At 36.8% G+C, this 11014-nt stretch overlaps 1 non-coding gene across 1 annotated transcript; it reads right to left on the minus strand.

Annotated features, from left to right (window-relative positions):
• Window positions 1–9942: 9942 nt before the first annotated feature.
• Window positions 9943–10049, minus strand: LOC128292210 (small nucleolar RNA R71). Its single transcript, XR_008282195.1, has one exon. It is a non-coding gene; the product is annotated as a small nucleolar RNA R71 (small nucleolar RNA).
• Between the last annotated feature and the right edge of the window lie 965 nt (window positions 10050–11014).

Genomic DNA, 11014 nt, shown 5'->3' on the forward strand with positions numbered 1-11014 from the left:
CCCGATGAATTGCAGACTCAGCTTGCCTTTATGACCAAATCTAAGGATTTTCTTCCATGGAGATACTTTTAGAAACACTTTATCACCGATCTAAAATTCAATGTCTTTCCGTTTCAAATTCGCGTATGATTTCTGTTAATCTGAAGTTGCTTTTAAACTGCCATGAATTACTTCCAATTTCTCTTCGGTTTCTCTACCCAAATCAACCCCATGAATCTGTTTCTCGGTCAACTCGATCCAATATAATAAAGTTTGACATTTGTGACCATACAAAGCTTCGTATGGTTCCATCTTTATACTCGACTGAAAGCTATTGTACGTGAATTCAACCAACAATAAATATTTCTCTTAGTTGCCTTCGAACTCTAAAACACAACATCGAAGCATATCTTTGAGAATCTGAATTACTCTCACAAATTGACCATCAGTTTACGGATGAAATGCAATACTAGAGTTCAACTTTGTACCTAGAGCTTCTTTCACTTTTTTCCAAAATCATGACGTAAACCTCAGATCCTTATCCAAAATAATAGAAATTGGCACTCCGTTTAACCTAACGATCTCAACAATGTACAATTTGGCTAATCTATCGAGTGAATAGTTTGTATGTACTGGTATCTATCAACTACAACCCAAACTGCATCTTTTTTTTTTCAGAGTTAGGGGCAATCCTAATACGAAATCCATCGTAAATCTATCCCATTTTCACTCGGATTTTATTACAGGTTGTAGTAATCCCGAATGCACTTGATGTTCAGCTTTTACTTGTTGACAAATCAAACACCTCCACACGAATTCTGAAATGTCTCATTTCATGCCTGACCACTAATACGATTGTTTCAAATCATCGTACATCTCAGTACTTGCAGGATGAACGGATAAACAACCACTATATGCCTCATATAAAATTTTCTAAATCAACTTTGGATTTTTCGATAAGCAGATTCTACCTTGGAACATCAAACAATCATCGGATCCGATTTGGTACTCTGAATCACTAGTTGACTCGCATTGCACTCTTTTAGCTTGTAATTCACTATCACATTTTTTAGCTTCGCAAATTTTCTGAAGAAATACTGGTTTAGCCTTTAACTTAGCTAAAATCGAACCATCATCAGATAATGTCAACTATGTATTCATCGTTCTCAAGGCAAATAACGATTTTCTACTCAAGGCATCTGTGACTACATTAGCTTTCCCTGGATGATAATCTATTATAACTCATAATCTTTTAGTAGCTCGAGCCATCTCCGTTGTCGCAAATTTAAATATTTCTGAGTCATAATATACTTTAAGCTTTTATGATCGGTAAAGATGTGGCATTGTTCACCGTACGAATCATGTCGCCAAATTTTTAATGCAAATATAATAGTGGCCAATTCTGAATCGTGCGCCAGATAGTTTTTTTCATGCGACTTCAATTGTCTTGAGGCATAAGCTATCACTTTTACCTCTTGCATCAACACGCAACCCAAACTGTTTAATAACGCGTCGTTGTAAATCAAAAATTCTTTTCTCGACACAGGTTGAACCAAAAATGGTGCTTTGGTTAGTAATGCTTTCAACTGCTCGAAACTCTGTTGACATTTTTCAAACCACTCAAATTTTACATCTTTCTGTAGCAATCTGGTCATCAGTGTAGCAATCATCGAGAACCCTTTTACAAAATGTTGATAGTAACCAACTAACCCCAAAAAAATTTTAACTTCGGATGCATTCCTCGGTGGTTTCCAATCAACAACAGCTGAAATCTTGCTCGGATCAACTCTTATACCTTTCGCTGAAACAATGTGTCTCAGAAATCCAACCTCTCAGAACCAAAACTCACATTTGCTAAATTTAGCTAACCATTGCTTATCTCTTAAGGTTTTTAACACAATTCTCAAATGCTTGGCATTCTCAGACTCATCTTGGGAATAGATCAGAATGTCGTCAATGAATACAACAATAAATCTGTCTAAATATAGTCTAAATATCCGGTTCATCAAATCCATAAAGACTGCAGGAGCATTAGTTAATCCAAAAAGCATAACAAGGAATTCAAAATGTCTGTACCTCATTCTAAAAGCATTTTTTGGCACATCTGAATCTTTAACTCGTAACTGATAATAACCAGACCATAAATCAATCTTCGAAAACACTATTGCACCTTTCAACTGATCAAATAAATCATCTATTCTCGGTAACAGATACTTATTACTTATTGAAACTTTGTTGAGCTATCGATAACCAATACACACTCTCATTGACCCTTCTTTCTTCTTTACGAACAAAACTGGTGTACCCTAGGGTGAAAAACTAGGTTGTGCAAAACCTCTATCTATTAATTCGTACAATTGAGTTTTTGTAACAGCCCAATTTTAGCTAATTCAGAACAGTGGTTTTGGAACCACAAATTCGATGTTGGAAAATTATTTTAATATTATTTTTAGTATTTACAACATGTTATTTGATATGTGTGAAAATTTTGCGTGTTAAATTTATCGTTTGAATAGTCAATTTGATGAAAAGGATTAAATTGCGTAAAATGCAAAAGTGGCATTCTACTTGTTAAAGGTGTTTAATTGCTATGATTTAATAAATCAAAGGTCCTTATAATGTTATTAGTCCATGATTAGTGTAAGTGGACAATTATGGCCATCCATTATATGTTTCTAAATGTTTATAGTTAAGGTTAATTTTGGTATTTGATAATTAAAAGTTAAGTTAATAAAACAAAATGACATTATGTTCATATTATCATCTTCCACCACTAAAAATTCATGTTGGGAAAAGCCATTGAAGCTTTTTAAGGTTCGGCTATTGCATGGTCTAATTGATCAAGAAAAGAGGAATTCAAAATTAAATCGGGGGAAAGGCAAGATCATCGAGTAATTGACTCATTTTGCCATTTTCATACTTGAGGTAAGTTTGTAAGTTGTAATTTCATTATAAAAGTATGTTAAAAGCTTTGATATTGCATAAAATATGATTATGAGATAATGGATATTGTAAGAATTGTGCATTTGGTTGTTGTTTTTGGCTACCTAAATGTATAATGAAATGGTACCATTTTGGTTGTTTAAGTGAGCATGAGTTGGGGTGGAAAATTGGCCTTGCAAATGGCCTATTTTTGTCCACACAGGTAGAGACACGGGTGTGTGTCTCGGCTGTGTGTAACGCACGATCATTTTACAAGCCGTGTGTGTAACGCCCCAATTTTCGGGATTTTCAAGATTTCTGTGGTTTTCAATGAATTTTAAAATTTTTGTGTTTTGACTGTTTGGCGTAGCTTTAATTATGTTAGTGGGCCTTTAGAAGGCCCAAGCTTAATCTAAAACCCGGTAATTTTAAGTGATTTTAATCTATAGGGAAAAAAGGTTCTGGTTAGCTAGGCTTTTAAGTATTAACTAGGTAAAATAAAACACAAGGAAGCCTGTGGTAAGTTGGCATGTGACGCCACTTGGGGGCTTTGGAGGTGGCGTGTAGATGACCAAGGTGAGCTAAGGTTCGAGTGCAAGGTAAGCAAATTAGTGATATTAATTTTATGTACGAGAAAAGGTAAGCAGTGGGCCGAAGTGAAAGGCTATCGAAGAAGATTTAGGAGCCGATAAGGAGAGGATTTAGGAGCTGATAAGGGAGAGGATTTAGCAGCTGATTAGGGAGAACGGTGTTGGCCGAATGGTGGACTCTTGAGGAGCAAGAGTTGGCCGGCCAAGGGGTGCTTTAGGGGGGAAAATTTTGGCTAGGTTAAGTGCCAGTATAAATTCGGCACTAGGGGTAAGTTGTGCCGTTTCCTGACTATTCTCCTCTTCTTTTCTTTTTCTCCTCTCTCCATCAACTTTTTCTTTTTCTTCTTTTTCTATAGCTAAATCTTTCTATCCTCCTGTTCATCTCCAACTTTTTCTTCAGACGATCCTAAACCTTCATAGCCATTTGCCATAAGAAAAGCCGAAATCCCAAAAGCCATATTTCCTTCTGTGCCGATTCCTCCTAGCTAATTCTCTCATCTTTTTCATCATTCTTGACCGATTCTTTAGTTCTCTAAACCTCAAGCTTCTGTCGACAAGACCACAGCAAAACCCTCCTATTTCATCTTTTGTTACACCGTTGCAAGGGAAAAAGACCGAAAACTCCACACTCCTAGGGACTTAGCCGAATATTGAGATCACTGAAGGCTTGACTTTTGCTATCATTTGAGGGCTTAGAACTGCATCAGAAGCGAGTGGGGATTAAGAGGTATTGTTGACTGAAGGAATCGGTGGTAAGTCTTTTCAACCTAGTCTTTATTTCGTATTTTAGGAAAAGCCAAAATCCCTAAAGGTTAGGGAGGCTGTCGTTTTGGACTTGTAGCCCTAAGGGGTTGTGATAACTGTTTTATCTTGATGATAGTGTGATCTAGAGGCTGCTGATCAAGGGCTTGGACAAGGGGAACAATGGGATCTAAATCTAGTCGCTAATTCCAGCAAGGGTAGGATTGCTAGTGCCTAAGTTGTTATTGGCCGAATAGGGTAAGGGGTTAATATGTAGTTCATTTCAGTAGTTAGATTAACGTGGTAGTAATATAATTGTAGGTAGTTCGTGCGTAGATCTCATCAATGAATCAACGTAAATAGGTGTGTAACTAACACCCTCTCATAGACTAGATCGGCAAAAGCTGACAAGCCGAAATGCCGAAAAGTCGGTATTTTGGGAACCTGCGAGTGTGCGAATGCTCATAAGATAAGTAGGTTAATATTTTTGGTAATCTAAAGTGATAAAACTACAGTACGTGCAAATTCGTGCATTAATGATATTTTGGGCTTAACGGGCCGAAAACGGGTTAATGGGCCAACAGGCCCAGTTCGATAAGAAAACGCGATAAGTGTTTCTAGTCGTATGAAAATGGCTATGCTATGCATGAAAACCCTAAGAATAGTTAAATTTCTTGAATACCCCTATATATGGAAATTATTGATATACCCCTAGGTGTAAAATTACCATTATACCCCTAGGGTTACTTTTGACTGAAAAGTATGATGATTTAATTCTGTATGATGTATGCCATGATTGTATATCTGTTGTATGGGGACATGGGTTATATTATGGAGGAAGCGTCCTGGTGGCTATCCATAATTATCTGATCTGGTGGCTCTGCCACATATATCTGTTCTGGTGGCTCTGCCATGATTATCTATTCTGGTGACTCTGTCACATTATCTATTCTGGCAGCCATGCTGCATATTTCTGTGGCGTGTAGTGGATGGGTTGGTCGAGTAGTCTCCCCACATGGTGAAAGGTTAGTGTAGGGGTGCAGGTGGTTGGATATGGGTTGGGTTTTGCATAGACATGTGATATCTGTTCTGCTATGTTATGGGCCTATGGGCTTTATTCTGACTTCTGTTCTGGGCTAAGGCCAACTTATTCTGTTTCTGTAGTTGAGTTGATATATTCTATGGTTGGGTTAATTTACACACTGAGTTTCCCCAAACTCACCCCTCTATTCTTCATCCACGCAGGTAATCCCCAACCATAGTGGGCTTGGAGCTGTGAGGGATTCGGAGTGGCGACACGTTCTGCAAGATGATTTTATTCTGGTGAATTGGACATCTTTTTTTACGTTTAAGGTTTTGGGTTTTAAAAAAAATGTAATAAGGCCGCTTAATTATTTTTTTGATGGGTTTTATATGTTTTATTGAGATAGGTATTATTTATATTTAACTGTTGAATTTGGATAGCATTAGGGCGCGTTTTCAAAAACGGTAATTGATTTCAAAATAACACGACAACAAACAAAGCTTCCACAGTGAGAATATTTTTCCAAAATTAATCACTTTTCCTAAAAAGGACTTAATCAAATTGGTTTCCTAGAAGTATACACGACGTTAAGGTGTGGTAATGGCGGTGTGCATGTCTAGGATTGGATCTGAAGGGAGCTTGGTACTTAAGCAGTCCGAGGGACTCGCCTCCTCTCTTCCAGTTTCCTACCTGGTGCACAGCTTCCATTCACTTTAACCTGCATTGAAATTATCTTTTAAAACACTAAGTAAGTTTTTCTAGAACAACAACCTGAAATATTTTGAACGCTTCGATGTGCCATGTCAGATCCGGCCATAACGTCTGGGCCGGGTTTGGGGTGTTACAGTGTGTCCCTGGTGTTGTTATTAAAATGAAGTCAGTATGCCCCATACGGTCTTACACACGGGCGTGTGACTGGCTGTGTGGTATAAGTCAGTATATCCCCTAATTGGCACATAGCCTAGCACACAGGCATGTGACATGGCCATGTTGCATAAGTTAGTATACCCTTCAATTTTCACACGGTCTGGCACAGGGACGTGTCCTCGGCCGTGTGATTCAAGTCAGTATATAAGCTCTGTTTCCACACGGCCTGAGACACGGGTGTGTCTGAAGCCGTGAGAAGCACACGGCCTGTTCACATAGGTGTATGACACCTGTATGGTTACAATTTTACTAAGTTTCCAAAATTTTCTATGATATTGGTTTAGTCCCGATCCACTTCTAGAGCATGTTTAAGTCCTCGTAGGACCTTATAAGGGACAATGATTGTGTTGAATGATTTATGAGAATGAATGCTTTATGGTTGATAAATGTATGCTATACGTTGTGTATTCATCGGTAATACCTCGTAACCCTACTCTGGCGACAGATACAAGTTAGGGGCGTTACATTTATTAATATTAGAACTACGGTTTAGTCGATTCTAGGACTAACATAGCGTGTGTGAGAGTCTAGCTATACATGTCACATATACTCTGTGATAGTGTGATGATTCCTGGCAGCTTAAATTGTGTTTTCGTATAGTAATAGATCCTAAACGAGCTGTAGCCAATGATGTAGTGAGTAATACACCCGCTCCTACTCAAGGGGTAGCGCCATCAGATTTTAGGCCTGTAACAAGTAGCCACGAGGGAGAGGCTAAACAAGCCTTTTTCCAAATGATGAATGAGTGGTTCATAGAGTTTGTTCGAATGAATTTGAATGCTCAACAACCTCCACCCCCATCTGTTCCTCAACAAATCCCTGTTGTTCCTCAATTTATAGACTCGATACGGTTGAACAAGCCACCAGTAGATAAGAATCGTAAACATGGGGCTAAAAAGTTTTGGGCTACTATTGATGATGATGCTGAGAGAGCTGAGTTCTGGCTCAAAAATATGATTCGAGTGTTTGATGAATTGTCTTGTACACTTGATGAATGTACTAAATGTCTTGTATCTTTGCTAAGAGAAACCGCTTATCAATGGTGGAACACGTTGATATCTGTGGTTCCGAAAGAACGGGTTACTTGGGAGTTTTTTCAATCTAAATTCCAAAAGAAATACATTAGTCAAAGGTTTCTCGATGAAAAGCACAAAGAGTTTCTGGAATTAAAACAAGGCAGAATAACTGTTACCGAGTATGGAAAAGAATTTGCACGATTAAGCAAGTATGCTCGAGAGTTTTGTAAACTAAAAATATATAATATTTTTCTTATATAATTCGTTACCTTTTTACTTAAATTTGTTGTTAGAACCATGTAATTGTTTAATAAGTTAATGAAATATATGAAAATATGAAATTGGGACATAGAAATTATTAAAATGTGATTTTATGCTTTATTATATAGTTTTAAATGCGAAAATGGCTTCTTTTATATTCATTTGAGCATATTATATTATCAAGCTATAAAGTGGGTCATGCATGATTAAATTAAATACTAAAATATAAAGTTATATTTAATAATTTATTTTAATATATTTGATTAATAAATTGGGTTTTAATTAATTAAGGAAATTGATTAATTAAAGTGATTAAATTATATTCTTTGGTCCTCTATATTATCTAATATTGTTGGACAGGTCTGAGAGCTTTATGTTGATTACAAAACCATCCAAATGGAGGACCAAGTCAACTCAAAATTTGGCTGCATGTGGATGTTCATAAATCAAATTTTGGTTTAATTACACAAGGTCCTTGAAGAGTTAAAGAAATCAGAGATTTACTCGGAGATTTGCAATTGACTGAGTCCTCATCCTGATGATGTTGTAGCACTTAAATCAAGCAAAAATCAGCCACACTCCCAAAAATCATGGCCGACCAGTCTTGGATGAAGTTTCAAATGATGGACACTCCTACTTTTAGCAAACTAGCTCCCTTGCCTCACCTAAAAATAAGACCCCATTTCTCACTTATCCATCATCCCTCACTCATTCATCATTTTCTCCTCTCTCAACTCTCTTAGCTTTCTTTCCCCTTTACGCCTATCATCCTCTTTACATAAGATTTTTAGCAAATTAGTCTCTTAAAGAGCCCTTGGTTGGCCACCTCAGAGAGACATCAGCAAAGAAGCAAAGCGAAGGAACGAAGGAGCCCTCGTCAGTCAGAGTCTTGGGTGACAACCACTTTGATTTGGGTTTAATCTTTCTTTTCTTTAACTTAATTCAAGAATGTTTGCTATGTGTTTACTGTTCTTGTTTACAGAAATGATAGCTTAATCTTATTTAAGTTAGGATGATTGCTTTGATTAAATAATAATTATTTGATTCATGCTTATAATATTTGTGTCTCAATCAATCATGTTTTCAATTAAAATCAAGTCTATATTTCGTTCATACATGATTGAAATGCACCTGAATTAGTTGAGCGATCCTAACCAGATGACGTCTAATGGACACATAATTGAAATGTGCATGCTCAATTTAGATTCTAACCCGATTAAATTGCAGGTTACATAACAACCCTAACTAGGTTTTGTTATCTGCATAGTTTTTGGATTTGTGTGATTAAACTGCTTCAAACCTCACACGTCCCTATTACCTTGCACGAATCCTAAGAAACCCTTAGTTAATAAGGATCATTAAAATGCGTATTTACTAAGTAAAGGATTTTGAAAGGACCTAATGTGGTTTCCAAACTCATGAAAGATTGAGTTGCCATGGAATTTTTTTCTGAATATTGATAAGCAAGTTGATAATAATTTGAGTTTAATTAAAGTAACTGTCCTAGCTTATTTATGTTATAATTTTTGCTTATTGTGTTAATCCTGCTAAAATCTATTTCATTCATATAGTTTGAATACTAAGGATAAATTGCATTAGGGATCATTACATTTAGTTTCACATACTTAATTTTTCATCACTTATCAATTATATTGTTTTTATTTATCAAATTGTTAATATAATTTTACAAATTAAGTGACTTAGCACAAATACAATCCTTGTGGAGACAATAACTCGATACCTACTTATTACTTGATAACAACAGTGTACACTTGCACAAACTAGAGCGTTACAAGTTTTTGGCGCCGTTACCGGGGATTGTCAACTATTGCCATAGTCATTCTTTGTGAAATTATTTATTTTAAATTTGGTTATTTCTAACAGTACTAACTTACCCTTTTTAATTTTGTGATTTTGTTTTCAGGTGTTTATGAGTATAGATCAGATTATTGGTTTACTCTCAGTAGACCTTGAAATTGAGAAAACTTTCAGACAAAGAAAACGTGAACGAACAGCGCAAAGACAAGTCAAGATGGAGCTTGGAAATCAGAATCAAGACCAAGGTAATGAAGCCGATCATTTACGAATTCCCATCCTCATTGCCGATGATAGGGATCGATGCATCAGACAATATGTTGTGCCACTTTTCAATGAGTTAAATCTAGGAATTAGAAGGCCAGATATTGAGGCAACCCAATTCGAATTGAAACCGGTGATGTTTCAAATGCTACAAACGGTGGGCCAATTTAGTGGTATGCCTACGGAAGATCTACATCTCCACCATCGATTGTTTATGGAGGTGAGTGATTCATTCAAGATAGCCAGTGTGACTGAAGACGCACTAAGGTTAAAGTTGTTTCTGTACTCGTTGCGAGGTCGAGCACGTACATGGCTCAATTCATTGCCACCAAGTTCCATATCTACAAGGCAAGAATTAGCAGAGAGATTTTTGGTTAAGTATTTCCCGCCTAGCAAGAGTGCTAAGTTGAGGAACGATATCACCACTTTTCAACAATTGGATGGTAAGTCTTTGTATAAGGCTTGGGAGCAATTCAAGGAGTTACTTCGTAAATGTCCTCATCATGGAATTCCTCATTGTATCTAGTTGCAGACATTCTATAATGGTCTCAATGCACATACAAGTTTGATGGTAGATGCTTCTGTGAATGGTGCAATTTTGTCTAAGTATTATAATGAGGCTTTTGAGATCATTGAGAAGATCGTGAGTAATAACTATCAATGGCCAACAAATCAAACAGCTTCAAGAAGACGTGTAGCTAGAACTCATAAAGTTGACGCCCTCAGTTCATTATCAACTCAGGTATCACCTATTTCCTCTATGTTAAAGCAGTTTATTTGCTAATAGTGCTAATAATTTTGCAGCTCAGCCACCAAGTTTGTTTGAAGTAGTTTCCTATGCGTACTGTCGGAAAGGTCATTCTTTTGAGAATTGCCCATTGAATCCTGAGTTAGTGTACTATGTGGGGAGCCAACACCAAAATAGGAGTGGAAAAGGACCCCAATCCAACTTTTATAATCCTTCATGGCATAATCTCCCCAACTTTTCTTGGAGTAACCTAGGAAATGGACCAAACAACAATGTTATACAGCATAGACTCAGCCAATCTCAAGGGTTTAATCAACAAGCTCCAAAACCACCTCAAGTTGAGGCATCAAATAGTCTGCAGAACTTGTTGAAAGTGTACATGGAAAAGAATGATGCTTTGATCCAAAGCCAAGCAGCAACACTGAAAAATTTGGAAAACCAAATGGGCCAGTTAGCTACGGAGCTTCGTAATAGACAGCAAGGAAACTTGTCGAGCGATACTGATAATCCAAGAAATTTGGGTAAAGAATATATCAAGGTAGTGGCATTGTGAAGTGGTAAAATTTTGGAACCCCGATTGATTGAGGTCGAAGATAAGCCCTTTGAGAAGAATCAACCGGCTGTTGAAATTCTTACACCAAAGGAATCAAAATCTACAAAGACTGATAAGGTAAATCCTAACTTAGTGAATTCAGATACTTTAACATCTTTTTTGGATACAGATTTA

This window comes from Gossypium arboreum, chromosome 4 (genome assembly GCF_025698485.1).
Source record: "Gossypium arboreum isolate Shixiya-1 chromosome 4, ASM2569848v2, whole genome shotgun sequence".
Taxonomy (NCBI): domain Eukaryota; kingdom Viridiplantae; phylum Streptophyta; class Magnoliopsida; order Malvales; family Malvaceae; genus Gossypium; species Gossypium arboreum.